Genomic DNA, 15,182 nt, shown 5'->3' with positions numbered 1-15,182 from the left:
ACACTTATAGAATCGGGTCAAAATTCGAAATTTTCACGATTTTTCAAAAATAGCAGATCTACAAGCTCGCAGCGTGCCGCGGTGTGAGCTTGTATATCTGCTATTTTTCAATATTTAAAGCATAAAATATTGCGTAATAATGTGTTCAGGCCTAAATGGGTTAATCAAACGTTCCAATTCGGGGTCACCTGGAATGTAATAGTGAATCATTATGTGTCGGTTCAAACACTGTCTCTGAGCCATGTAAATTAGCATCTTGAGAGATTGTTGTTCGTTAAAGCCAAGCAGAGGCTGACTAGGCTTAGGAATTTGTAATGCTGTTAGCTTGTTATTTACCTGTAAGGTAAAGGGAACACACACACACATTCAATAGATGAAATCCCAGGTGGTGGATAGAAGAATTCAAATAGAAATGTCCTCTCATTGGATCATATAGCCTACTCCAATAGTTAGTTAATTTATCGGATTAGCACCCACGGTGACGTTTTGAGCGTCTTAGCTCTGTCTGAGTAAGAGCTAAGACGCTTGAAAACATCACCTTGGTGCTAATCCAATAAATGAACTATGATGACCATGATCAGGCTCTATATTTCTAGAATAACTACATTATGTACACATACAGTAGAAGTAATCCTCTTTATTGACCACGTTCTACAAGTATTAGGAGCATTAGCTGGACATGCAGTTAAAGGACCACTTCACCCATTTTCAACCTAATCTTCATATCATTGGTCCTCACTAATGCTATTAATTTATGAAGAGATGAACACACACACACACACACACACACACACACACACACACACACACACACACACACACACACACACACACACACACACACACACACACACACACACACACACAGAAAAACACACACACACACACACACACACACACACACACACACACACACACACACACACACAGAAAAACACACACACACACACACACACACACACACACACACACACACACACACACACACACACACACACACACACACACACACACACACACAAAACACACACACACACACACACACACACACACACACACACACACACACACACACACACACACACACACACACACACACACACACATATATAGTATCAACAATGTATACAAGCTATTCAAAATGGATAAAAACATGATTTATTTTTTCATAAATGTTGAAAATGTTTTCAAAATATTTATAGACAAATGGGCATTTTTGGATTCATTTTTCTAAATCAGGCAAAAATGTCAGACCCCCTGCAGTACCTCCGTGGACCCAAGACCGTAACCTAATGCATGTCAAACTGGGGGTCCTTGAAATTAAAATGGTTCAGAATCACTTTTAGAGCCGTTACAAATCTTATTCATTACATATCCTTTCAAATGGGGGTCCGCAACATGAAAGAGTTTGTGAACCACTGGCAATAGCCCTAGGGCATAGGTCATACTGTAGTTTTGGTATCTCTAGCTCACTAACATTAGCTATAGCCTAGATAAATGTTTCCCAAACAATGCATTAATGGTGGAGTGTTGGCCATTGACGCCATTTTATAACATGCTTAGGTGGTAGCCTATTATGTATTTGTGTATGTTTGGGTCTATGGGAGAGACATAGGCCAAATTTCTCTTTTGGGTCTCAAGCTGAAAAAGTTTGGGCATCACTGGCCTAGTTGCACATGTCATTGTCAAGCACTACTGTACTGAATGTGCCATTGGAAACAAATGATAAGCTATTCCCAGTGTAAAGTACATTTACTCAAGTAATGTACTTAAAGGAGTAGTTCACCACTTTTCAACCTGTCTTCATATACACTGCTCAAAAAAATAAAGGGAACGCATATTGCAATGTAACTCCAAGTCAATCACACTTTTGGGATATCAACCTGGCCAGTTAGGAAGCAACACTGATTATGAATCAGTTTCATCTGCTGTTGTGCAAATGGAAAAGACAACAGGTGAAAATGAGGCAATTTGCAAGACAACCCCTAAAAAAGGAATGGTTTTGCAGGTGGTGGCCAGACAGGCCACAGACCATTTGCCTGTCCTCATCCTTTCTGGCAGATTTTTGGTTAGTTTTGGATTTTGCAACCCACAGAAGTTGCTCAGGTAGTGCTGCTCATCCAGGATGGCACATCAATGCACACAGTGTCCAGAGCATGGAGGCGATACCAGGAGACAGGCCAGTACACCAGGAGACGTGGAGGGGGCCGTAGGAGGACAACAACCCAGCCGCAGGACCGCTATCTGGTCCTTTGTGCAAGGAGGAACAGGAGGAGCACTGCCAGAGCCCTACAAAATGACCTTCAGCAGGCCACTAATGTGAGTGTTTCTGCTCAAACTGTGAGAAACAGACTCCATGATGGTGGTATGAGGGCCCGACGTCCACAAGTGGGGCCTGTGCTCACCCGATTGACATTTGCCAGAGAACACATGGACTGGCAGGTCTATGTTGGGTTTTTTGGGTGTTCCCTTTATTTTTTTGAGCAGTCATAGGTCCTCACTAATGTTCATGATAAAATATCAAAAAAAAAATCTACTCGGTCCAAGTCTCCTAGGAGAGCTGTGGGAAGTTCAGAATCCATCGTCTTGTGACATCATCATTTTCCCAAAAAAAAAATGTAATCAATATTTTTGAAAAAAATATTTAGATTTTTATTATCGCGAGAACAATGACTTCCACTTTAAAATTGCAACTTTTCAGGAATAGAAAGCCTGCAGTTTCTATAAGCTGGATTGGCAATCGATGATGTCACAAGACGATGGGTTTCTGACCTGCCCACAGCCGTCCTTTGAGAGAGAAAAAAATATATATATATATTTTTGAGTGAGGACCAATTATATGAACATAGGTTGAAAAGTGGTGGAGTGCCCCTTTAAGTACAATTGTGAGGTACTTTTACTTTATGTGCACATTTCAATACTTTTACTTCTACTCCACTCAGAGGCAAATATTGTACTATATTTACTCCACTACAATTATTTGAAAACTTGTATTACTAGTTAGTTACTTTGTAGATTTTGATCTATTATTACAAAACATTTACCACTTGAGCCCATATTTAAACTTTGGCTATTTGAAAATAGCCGATCTACAGTACAAGCTCACAAAGCGTCACAAAGCAACAGGTTTTGAGCTTGTAGATCTGCTATTTTTAAAAGTTTTTAAAACATTGTTACATGTAATGATAACTTGTGAAACAATACGTTTCATAATACTTTCACTTTTGGTGCTTGTATTTTGATACCGATACCTTTGTACTTTTAAAATAATCTACAGGCTCTCAACGCTTAACACCTGAGTTTGTAGATCCACTATTTTCTCCATTTTAGGGAATTTCAGCCTGTGCCTCTCTTAACATTCTCTGCACGTCCCTGTGTGATACAGTGAGTAGTGTGAGTCCAGCTTCAACATCTTGGTGTGAGTCCATTATCTTGTAGTGAGAGTCCAGCTTAAAAGGCTTGTTTTGGCCGGGATTATGCCGGTTTCAAACTGGGCGCGCCAACTGCCAAGTCCTGACTAATATCTGTAAAACTCACTCAAATGTCCCAGTTTTCAAACTTGTCAGTTTTTCTTTTTTTGTTCTTTATGCAATATCCTAGCTCCTGCGTCCAGGATTTTGAAAAAGGAGTGTTAGTGAGGACAAAGTATATGAGAATCTTTATATGAAGATGTGGAAACGAGTCAAACAAAATGTAATGTCTCAACTCCTGCATTCCAAGTGCTTGTCAGATACAAGCACTTTTAATATGTTGTTATTGTTAGATAAGATCTTGTCCACAATAGAGGGTATGCGCATGAGATCATCATCATATACCTGGAAGTTATGTGGGAACCCCTACTGAGTGGCAAAAACTACTTTCTGGCCTTGACAACCCATACATCCAAACAGAACAGTCCTATCTGATTGCATTAAACAACGTTAAACAACGTTAAACTCACTTTGCCACTCACTTTGCCACTCGATTAGCCATTCACTTTATGAAAGTGCATACCTTCTATTGATGCTGTATTGATGTTGGTACCATAGGCGAGATAACAGGCAAATGTTCTAAATTCTCTAATTGTGTAGTAATACAAATGCTAAACAATGGTTGGTTTCATTTTACACTCTCAAGAGTTATAGATCTATAAGGGTCCATTTGGTTACCAACTCTCTATCATGTATCTGGGGACCAACTGGAACCCCCTCAAGGACCACTGGTGGTCCCCGGAAACCGCTGGTTGAAAACCACTGAACTATAGAATACCCATAGAAAGGGAAGTAAAAAAAAAAGGTCACACCTAAGCAATTATTTGCACTCATGCACACACAAATGCTTCCAATTATATATGGAGGTCACAGATTACCTTTCGGGGAGCATAATAATTATGTGGCCAGAACTGTTGCAATGTTGAGCTGTGTCGGTTTAGTTATACATTAGCTAATGGCCATGGGGTCAGGGGTCAGGCAGAGAGAAACCCCTGACATCATGTCTCCAGGGTCTGAAATAGCGACTTTAAGCTCGATGATTTTCAGGACGGCAACGCCAGGCGGACTACGGCTGCTATGACATAATCGCCGTAGCGATCAAAATGGTTAAGCAAAGCCTCGGCGGCAACGGGTTCCCACCCCTTTCACTGAACGCTTTGGTTCCCATGGCGACGCGTACACGCAGCAGACGGAGTAGGCGCTACGTGGGAAGGGACCTTCTGCCATAGTAGAGACGGCTGCGGCGACGGCAGGTTTATCTATCGAGCGCGGATCATTTCCGATTACCGTTGTCATCTGCCGTTGCCGTAGCGTTGCTTAAGGTCGCTAATATCGTTGTTGTCAGGCAGAAACCTTGTATCTCCAATTTTCAAATTTTTATGTTTTGTCTTTTTTAAATGAATGCCCTACTTCATCATACACGAGTGTTGCATAAAAGTATAGCGACAATAACCAATATAAGCTCACAACACGTGGCGATGCAGTGGTGGTTAAGTAAAAGTAAAAAAAGTCCCAAATCTCAAATATCTAAAGCTTATGCGTGGTATATGGCGACACATCGGTTAACAATGACCTTATAATACAACCTCACAGCACAAATATGGGTAAATTCTCCTTCTACAATACTGCCACGCAAGTGTGGAATTCCCTGACTATTTCCCTTAAGACAAGTAGCTTGCTGGGCTCCTTCAAGGCTGCCTTGAAAATCCACCTATCAGGAGACCAGAGGCGAAGGGAAACACCGTTCCCCCATTTATTCGGGCGGCCCAGCGTCTAGTCGGCGACCTGGCCAACTCGGGAACGATGTAAATAGAGAATGAATGCCCCGCCCTTTAATGCAAACCCCATTATACCTGTTGTCATAGGACCTGTTTTGACCATCTGTTTGCCTGTGTCCATTTATGCCCATATATGGAGATATCTGTATCTGTCTGTCTGATTCATTTTATGCCCATATCTGGAGAACGCGTGTGCCGGTGGGAAGAACGGTTCTCGAGATTCACATACATACATACACATTCACAGAGATCTTTTGTTGACTCCTGGTGTACGTGATGTCAGAGCCTTTTATGAAGTGATGTCAGAATGAGTCAGCGATTGTGCCGATTTCCTCAGGAACAGCCTGATGTTAACAATCAGCTCCGCGTAAGGAGATTCCGAACGTTTCGCGCCGCTTCGGGAAAACCGCATGCCGAGTCGGGCCGAGGCCCGGCACTGCACTCCGCGCCGCAGCGGGGAACGCGCGTGCCGAATCTGAAGCCGGTGGGACGAACGGTTCTCGAGATACGCAGATTACAAACAAACAGACAGACAGACAGAGATTTGTCGCATTTATAGATAGATTAAAAGTATTTATTTGCATTGTATATATTTGATATACTGTACTTATGCTGTCGTTATTGCATTAAATGTTGTTATTGTTATTATTCGTGATGAATTGTATATGATGGACTTCCAATGTAAACAAAGCCGTAAAAGGTCTTATTTCGGATGTTCCTTTTTGGCCTGGATGGTAAACCGGCCGGTGCTGTTCGGCATGTAAATATGTTGTATGTACCTTGTCTTGTTTTTCAAAATTGCCAAATAAATGATTCAATCAATCAAAAAAAAAACATTGTGAGCTTGTAGATTGTCTATTTTGTCTATTTTATTGTATAGGGCTGAAGGGGCTGAAGTGTTTATTTTTTATTTTTTATATAATAATCTAAATCTACAATGTAACTAGTAGCTGACGTTTTCAAATAATTGTAGTGGAGTAAAAAAGTATAATATTTTCCTCTGAGATGTAGTGGAGTAGAAGTAAAAGTATTAAAAATTAGAAATACAAAAAAAAAGGAAAAAGAAAATGCTTAAAAAGTACAGTACTTGTATTTAGTTACTTTACACTACTGCGGTAACCACTTACAGTGTCCTATTTATGGGCGTAACGATCATTCATCTGTTCTGTTTGCATCAATTTGAATTCCAACGATCCAACTGTGAAACTCATTTATGTAAACAGCAACTTGTCCTTCCAACGTGTGACTCGTATCAATCTAAAATAAATCGTTTTTGCGGTGCAAAGAATCAGTTACGCTCTTGATCAGTTGCATGGATACCGAGAGCTCGCTCCATTTATTTAGCATGACAAATGCTGGTTTATGTGGGTGTAGTTTTTCACACTTCTTCTCTAAATGGTAAAATAAAACTCCAACTCTATGCACCAGTTTATGCTCTCTGCGTGTCTGCCTTCTAAGGTGCCGGCTACACGGAGCTGGATGTTTCTGAAGCCAGACATTTCTTTGTGCGGTTGGGGCTTGCAGCCACACAAAGCTGGATATTTCGGCCACGAAACTGGATATTTTTTAAACCGGATAAATAAGTGAAGACATTGAAAAATATCCGATTCACTGGATCCATGTAGGCATGGAACCTGGATATCTCTGAAGACTTTACTGTGTGTGTGCTTGTCCCCCTAGTGGAGGTCTGGGGACTCCGATTATTTTAGACCTAGATATCTTTGTCGCGTGGACCTAGACATTTTTCTATGTGGATATCTGAAAAATCAGGATATAGATCTGACGCACCAACATCTTCTTTCTCTATACAGCATGCCTGTGAATGTGAGTTGTATTGTAATATTAAAGATAATAACGTTAAAGCCGAACATGATGCTGTGTCTGCCGCACCCCCACACAGATACCGACTTAAAAAGGGAGCCGTGTTTGAATAGAGGAGCCCGTTATTAAATAGATCATTTCAATGTCTCAGCTTTGGCGTCTGGGTAAAAACCAAGGATATTCAGAAATACAATAGATCACATTTTTCTATGACACTAAAAGGGATTGTCCATGGTGCTGGTAGTGAGTTTGATTAAAGATGATAAGGGCTCATTTTGTCACCTTTTCAGACTCCACCTAAACCCTTAGCACTACAGAAAAAATCAATGACCACACATGAAGCTAGTTAGCATTTTTTTTCTTTTTAGGTTTTTAGAACTTTGATTATATTGTGTTTTTTCTAGATAGATATCCATTTGCATTTGTTATATTGTTGATGATGTACTGACATATTATCTTGTTTATTATTGTGATGTTATCTGCTTATTGTAAGTCGCTTTGGATTAAAAGCGTCTGCTAAATGCCTAAACTGTAAACTGTAAACTGTCAAATAATATATTTTCTTAAACTCTCTCAGTATCATAATCATAATCATCTCTTGTCACATCAAAGGTTTAGAGGTGTTAAACAGTTCTGGGTCAGTTTCTCATAGCTTCATTTGATTGGCTATTTCCTATGCTGTTGCTTTCAGTGTAACGCACCAGCCTCACTGAGACAAATTAATCATAATCGTCGCTGTCGGACAGAAACCTCTTATCTCCATAATTATTCTAACTTTTTGTGCTTTATCGTAAATCAACGGCCTACTACATCACACTACAGCGTCATACAAAAACATCAAATGTTACAGATCCACTTTGTGACGCATTTATGAGGTTTCCACCCGACAGAGACATTATGTAAACTATACCTGCCAATAAAATAATTCAGATTATGAAGTCATGGTTTGTCAGGTTTATTGTCCGCCTAAACGGGGAGGCGTTGACATGGAGAAGAAGTGTGTTGTGGATAAGCGGCCGGTCATCTCTGTGGTCTAAAGAGACAAATTGTTCCACGTTTACATCCTCCATGCACTTTTCTGTTAACCACGCAAATATACCAATATGTGTTGAGCTGTCACACATTTTGTTGTGATATGTTTCATAGAACTAGATCCCTCACATAATAGAACAAAGGTTTTCAATCAGTAGTCCTTGAGGGGAACGAAGAATCAACATTTTGCCTGTCGTCTCACAGCCCACAACACATCAATACAGCATGGAATTGCGGACCTTAAGATCTTATCCAACGATAACAACATATTCTAAGTGTTGGGTCTGAGAGTATATTTTGGATTCATATCAATTTCAGATATGCAACCACTTGAACCGTCAATACTTAATTAACTTGACCTTTCACTCGGCTCTTTTTCCCCTCTACATCAAACAAACCTCTTTGCCAGAAAATAGCCGCTCTACAAGCTCACAACGCCTCGCAGCGTGAGGCGTTGTGAGCTTGTAGATCTGCTATTTTTGTCTAAAGTTCTTGGAATATGGATGCTAGGGTTCAGGTGGTTAATATAAAAAAAAGAGAAAAAAAGGTTTCTATCACACAAAGACTTGGAGGACCCCCTGTAGTAACTCTGAGGAGCCCCTAGGGGTCCCGGACCCCCTGTTGAAGACCCCTGATGTACAGTATGACTCCACGTTTCCTGAGTTATTGGTGTCTGACCAAGTGTGCCTTTCTTGTTCATGATAGATATTGACAATAAGCTATTGAAAACATTTTAATCTGACTAGAGCAGTCCTGCATGCCTGAGCGCCCCTAAACCCCTTATGTTGATCAAATATAGAGCAGTCCTGCCTGAGCGCCCGCAGAGTGCGAAGTCTAGAAATTGAGCCGCCGCGCAGCGGCCGCGAATTTCTAGTGACTCCACATTTGGGCAAGGGTTCAGGAGGGAAGTAAGTTGAAACGAGTCCACCCAAATAGAACACAGCATGAGTACATGCTGTTCATACAGTGCTAAATTCCTAGCCGCTGAATAGGAATAATTAGAGCAAGAGCAGGAAATAAAATTTGAAGTTAAACGTTAATTAATGCCAACTAAATTCATTTACACTTACCTGGGATTTGTCCTTTGCCATCCTGACCATTAGGAGCAGTGGGCACTGGGCAACCATTCTCCAGGGCCCAGCAGCAGCTCTAAGGCCAGTGCATTTTGGCCAAGGGCATTGGGCTGCCATAGGAGTGTACCAAACATGCATGTGTTTTGGTCAAGGGCATTGGGCTGCCATAGGAGTGTACCAAACATGCATGTGTTTTGACCAAGGGCATTGGGCTGCCATAGGAGTGTACCAAACATGCATGTGTTTTGACCAAGGGCATTGGGCTGCCATAGGAGTGTACCAAACATGCATGTGTTTTGGCCAAGGGCATTGGGCTGCCATAGGAGTGTACCAAACATGCATGTGTTTTGGTCAAGGGCATTGGGCTGCCATAGGAGTGTACCAAACATGCATGTGTTTTGGTCAAGGGCATTGGGCTGCCATAGGAGTGTACCAAACATGCATGTGTTTTGACCAAGGGCATTGGGCTGCCATAGGAGTGTACCAAACATGCATGTGTTTTGACCAAGGGCATTGGGCTGCCATAGGAGTGTACCAAACTAGGGATGTCAAAAATGGACCTTTATCAAAATCGATTATTCTATAGCAATATTCGAATATTATTCGAAAATCGATAATTAATTATTATTATTTTTTTATAAAAAAAAAAAAAAAAAAAAAATCTTCTGTTTTTCGTTTTTTTTTTTTTTTTTTTTCTACTGGATTTCAATGCACATTTACATATGTACAACATGGCTCTTCAGGTAATTGGTAGCCTAACTACTACTCTTCATCTTTCTTTTTAGTGTGCCAGTGTACTGTTCACCTAATCTCTCAAGAACAGATTCTGTGATGCTTTACAATACAGAGGACGCTGTTTTCCCTTTTCTTTGATGATGGCCACCAAGTACCAAACAATCAAGCCTGAATCAATCACACCTGTGTCTGAGACGGGGGAGGGGAGTGTGTAGCAGGCAGCCACTCTGCTGTGCTCCTTCACTCTACACAGTTTACAGTTGGTGCTGGTGTGAATAATAAATCAATGGCCATTTACTATTATCATTAATGCTATTGTTAGCCTATATTCTATATTTTGGTTGAAACTAACTAACTAAGCCAAAAAATAGTATTAAAAAAAAAAAAAAAAGAAAAAAAAAAAAATCGATTATGAAATATTAAAATCGAATATTGATTAATCTAACGAATATTCGAAAATCGATTATTCGGTGACATCCCTATACCAAACATGCATGTGTTTTGGCCAAGGGCATTGGGCTGCCATAGGAGTGTACCAAACATGCATGTGTTTTGGTCAAGGGCATTGGGCTGCCATAGGAGTGTACCAAACATGCATGTGTTTTGGCCAAGAGCATTGGGCTGCCATAGGAGTGTACCAAACATGCATGTGTTTTGGCCAAGAGCATTGGGCTGCCATAGGAGTGTACCAAACATGCATGTGTTTTGGCCAAGAGCATTGGGCTGCCATAGGAGTGTACCAAACATGCTTGTGTTTTGGTTGGAAGGAAACACAGGTAAACAGGATACAATTCTTAGTTGCTACGTACAGCATGTGAACCATGTGGGTCCATAAGGGGCCCTGGCCTGGAGAATAAAATAAAAATGCTTTTTTGGGAATGTTTTTGGAAAATGTTTTGAAATAATAATTAAAAACTAAATGTAGGAAACAAACAAATTAAGGGACCCATAAAAATGTATCCGCGACCCACAAATGGGTCCCGACCCTTCCGTTTGCGTAAACAGTGATCTAAAGCAGTGGTCCTCAAAGTGGGGCCCAGGGACTCTCTGGGTTCCTTTTGGGAGGTCTAAATTTACCCTTATAAGTATGTAACTCTGACAGTATACAAATTAAACCAAAACTGTTAGAGTTAAGGGGAGACATTGTAAAGTTTGAGAACTACTGATCTAAAGCGCCTCAATAATAACTGTGTTTAGGACAAATGCATTTAACAAAAGATCCAATAGATGATATTCTATATTAGTCATTATTGAAGCGGCATTATGAAAAAAAAAAAAGAGAATGGTTCTCAACCTATTCAGGCCGTGACCCCCCCAAAAACACAAACAGTGTAGGGTACTGTCGGGTTAGGGTCCCCAGAGGTAAAAAATCACAGGATATCCTTGAATGTAAAACCTTTGAGAATCAATGCTCTAGAACACTGTTATCAGGGGCGGCCTTAGTAATCTGGAGGCCCGTTTCAAGAGCTATTGATGAGGCCCCCCCACGCCACCGCCAGTGCACCCAGGCCACAGTAGCCACGCAACAATCGCACACAGAAGTTGACTTATAGTCAATGACTGCCTGCTATTTATATATTATTATTATATCACTACATAATGTTATAGCATTGACCTAAATGGCGTTATATTAACAAGGATATATGATTATTAAAAAGTGTTATACGTGTGTTGCAAGTTGAACAAGCCTTGCTGGCTAGCTCTTGGAGGCCCCTTGGTGGCTGAGGCCCGTTTCAATTGAAACTGGTGAAACATAGCTAAGGCCTCCCCTGACTGTTATCTACACTAATTAGTTTGTCTTTCATATCTGTGACTACAACACATAAGACAACTGAACAGATTACACAGAGGGTTGGTTGAGAGCTTATTATAACCACTTCAAGATGATCCAAGATTAAAGACATTTATTGTTACATCTTCTTAACTCATTGCATGCCAGGCCCGATAGTCCCCAGATTATTTCAATGTCTTTCCCTGCCAGGCCCGATAGTCCCGAGGATTTCCGCCATTTTGAAAAAAAAAATTTGACCCCAAAAAATGTAGTAGGCATGATAGAAATCGCGAAATTGCATGTTTAACCCCCATAGCAACCCCATCTATCAAACATGGCAGCCATCTTTGTTTACATTTTAGGAAAACATAATGGCTTCTATCTCATGAATGCCTGAACGGATTTCCATTCGGATTTTTTTGTTTGAAAGCTGTGAGCAATGTGGACACACGTGGTGCATTATCTAGGCATGGGTGTGCATGATCCGTGCACTATGAATTACATGGAAGTCTATGGAGACTGGAGGCATGGTAGAGTACGAAGGTATTGTTAAATGGCGGGGAATGTGTTAAGAGTCCACGAGTACAAGTAGTCTTTGCTTCCTCAGCATTGATTGAAGCAGCGATAAAAACCTGAGGGGGCCGAGAGGCCGATTTGGAACCGGAAGGTTCCCAGTACGATCCCGGGTTCCCCCAGAGTTATTGTCCAAGTGTCCTTGCATGGTTTCCTCCGCCGTCAGAGTATGAGAATGTGTATGTGAAGTGAATGAGTGAATGCAATGCATGTAATGCACCAGGCACATACACACATAGACATCAAAGCCCCTGCCCTTTTATCCGTGTGTAAAAAAGTGCCCTCTCCAGACCATGAATGCAGTTTTTACTATGGTGAAAGAAATGCAAATACACTCATTCCATGCCATACCATTCAAGAGAATAGACCGTTTGTCAGCCTTCTGATTGGTCCCTGAGACTCCCTGACTGGCCAACCAGAAAAAAACATTCACTTTTTGCTATCGGGGGTGGAGTTTGTGCAGTGGAGAATGTTAAATGTGGCTTTCAAAACTGTCCGCAGTGCGCGACACGGCGATCGCCCGGTACGGCCGCGATCTCGGCCGTGATCTCGCTCATCATAATGAATAAGCTTCAACAAACTAGTTCACATGGACCATATCAATGGTCTAGAGTCACGATTGGGTACATATATTTTAAATGGGAAGAATTACGAAAAGCCAGCCTATTATGTGAGGTTAGGATTATAGTTCTGTCCTCTTCCTACCCAGGATGCAATGCGCGGTCTATTCTCTTTCTGATCCAGAGGATTAAACTAATTAAAACATTTATTTTCGGGGGGAAAACTACTGTTTTGCTATGTAATTACTGTACCTTTTTCTTCCCTTTTTATTAATATCACGTAGATGTGTTTTTTGTGGTACTTTATATAGCTGTAATGAGGCTATGAAGGGAAAAAAAATCCCATCCACTACCACTATAAAAGAATCTGCAAAGAGGATTCTGTCCCACTGGGATTAAACAAATTAAAACATATATTTTCGGGTAAACCCCCTGTTTTGCAATGTAACTACTGTACCTTTGTCTTCCCTTTTTATTAATATCACCTAGATGTTTTTCCTTTGGTACTTTATATAGCTGTAATGAGGCTATGAAGGGGAAAAAAAATCCCATTCACTGCCACTATAAAAACAATCTGCCCAGGGTCAAATGTCCTATCATAGTAACAGGGCAGAATGGGGCGGGATTTGCAAAAGGGCTTATTACCTTGTCCAAACTCTCCTGAACGTGAATGCAACATCTTATGTTGAAATAATTCCCCTCTCTGTGTAGCAATCAAGCATAAAAAATAGCCGACCTCCAAGCTTGTGAGCTGCTCGTGAGCTGCTATTTTCGATATTTTCACCAAAAGGCCCTTTTAGAAACATTCTCTGCACGTCCCTGTAATGCACAATCTATGTAAAGCACCTTGGATAAAGGCACTATGTAAATGGATTACAGGGGGTCTAGTAGTTAATGTAGCATTCACAACCATTTTAACCAATTTATCCATTTAAAGGTCCATGAAACACAAAATCACTTTTTCTATAAATATATATTATATCAATGAGTCACTTGTGATAGGGAGCAGTGATATGGTTCAATTTGCCCATAGGCTTGGGGATTCAGAGCTTTCTGCTGTCGTTGTAGCTATTTCTGTGTACTTCCACTTTCTAGGTCAAAAAGAAATCTTTGGCGCCACTCATTAAATATTAGCTATCACTGTTCTATTGTGTAATGTGACGTAGGCATATCTAATTAATATTAACGTTTGTTTTACAGAGTCGTATCAAGGGGGGGCGTGGTTTCACTGTATGCTTGTTTCAGCCAGAGAGAAGAGCAGACTCTGTCGACAGACAGTTACACTGTGTGGTGCCTGTGTTATTTTCTGTGTAGTGTAGCCTGTGTGTGTGTGTGTGTGTGTGTGTGTGTGTGTGTGTGTGTGTGTGTGTGCGTGCGTGCGTGCGTGTCGTGACAGTGCACGCACACACAAAACGTCCACACACGAAAAATAGCAGATCTACAAGCTCACAACGCGTCGCGAAAGCGACGCGTTGTGAGCTTGTATATCGGCTATGTATGTAGCCTAGCTATTAGCTAATAGCCGTAGAGCCGAAACCAACGTGTTTACATGAGAAGCTGCTGCTGCAACGGCTGTTAGCTAGGCTACATAGCTACATAGCAGATATACAAGCTCACAACGTGTCGCGAAAGCGACGCCCCGCGACGCGTTGTGAGCTTGTAGATCTGCTAGTTTTCGTGTGTGTGGACGTTGTGTGTGCGCGCGCGCATTGTCACGACACACTAACACACACACACACACACACACACACACACACACACACACACACACACACACACACACACACTACACAGCAAATAGCTATAGCGCTAGCCTAGCGTCCATTCTTCACTGGTTCCGTGGTCCAGAGCTGGAGAAAGTGTGTCAATGGATAAAAGCTCAGGCAGCTTGTTTGTAAAATACCTGCACATTTTAATTGGTTACAGAACATGGAGTTGCCGAATCTTTATACTTTTTACACCTCCAATGGCTGGTTTTAAAAAATGTTTCCGAAATGGAAAAGCAACAAGTGCCCACTGCTGACAGCTTCGGTCTGTCTCTCTCTGACAGAAGACATTACTCCGCCCCCTCCCCCCACAACGGCACAATATTGTTTTTGTTGTGTATGATGTCAGTCTAGAGGTCTGCTCAGACTATATAAGTCTTTATCGTCATTTCTCATCAGTTAGTTGACCAAGCTACGGATTGTAACTTGTAAGAGTGTCGTAGTGTAATGATAAGTGACCTTATTTACCTCCAGAGAGGCCTCCAGAGAGGCGAGAAGAGGCCAGAAGATGAATATTTTAGTTTTTCAAAGTCTGTTCATTTGTATTTTAAACTTGTATTAGCTGCCTATCATTTATAACCTGTAAGATTTTCCACAGTCTGT

The 15,182-nt window shown here is 41.2% G+C and overlaps 1 protein-coding gene across 1 annotated transcript in view; it reads left to right on the top strand.

The window, feature by feature from the left end:
* LOC308308240 (contactin-associated protein-like 5) overlaps positions 1–15,182 on the top strand; it is a gene marked incomplete at both ends in the record, with an annotated part of 253,821 nt that overhangs the window by 65,896 nt on the left and 172,743 nt on the right. The window lies entirely within an intron of this gene.

This window comes from Nannobrachium achirus (assembly GCF_963921795.1).
Source record: "Nannobrachium achirus genome assembly, chromosome: 22".
Lineage (NCBI taxonomy): Eukaryota > Metazoa > Chordata > Actinopteri > Myctophiformes > Myctophidae > Nannobrachium > Nannobrachium achirus.
The sequence above is the reverse complement of the archived record's forward strand: the minus strand, read 5'-3'. Positions and strand labels throughout refer to the sequence as shown.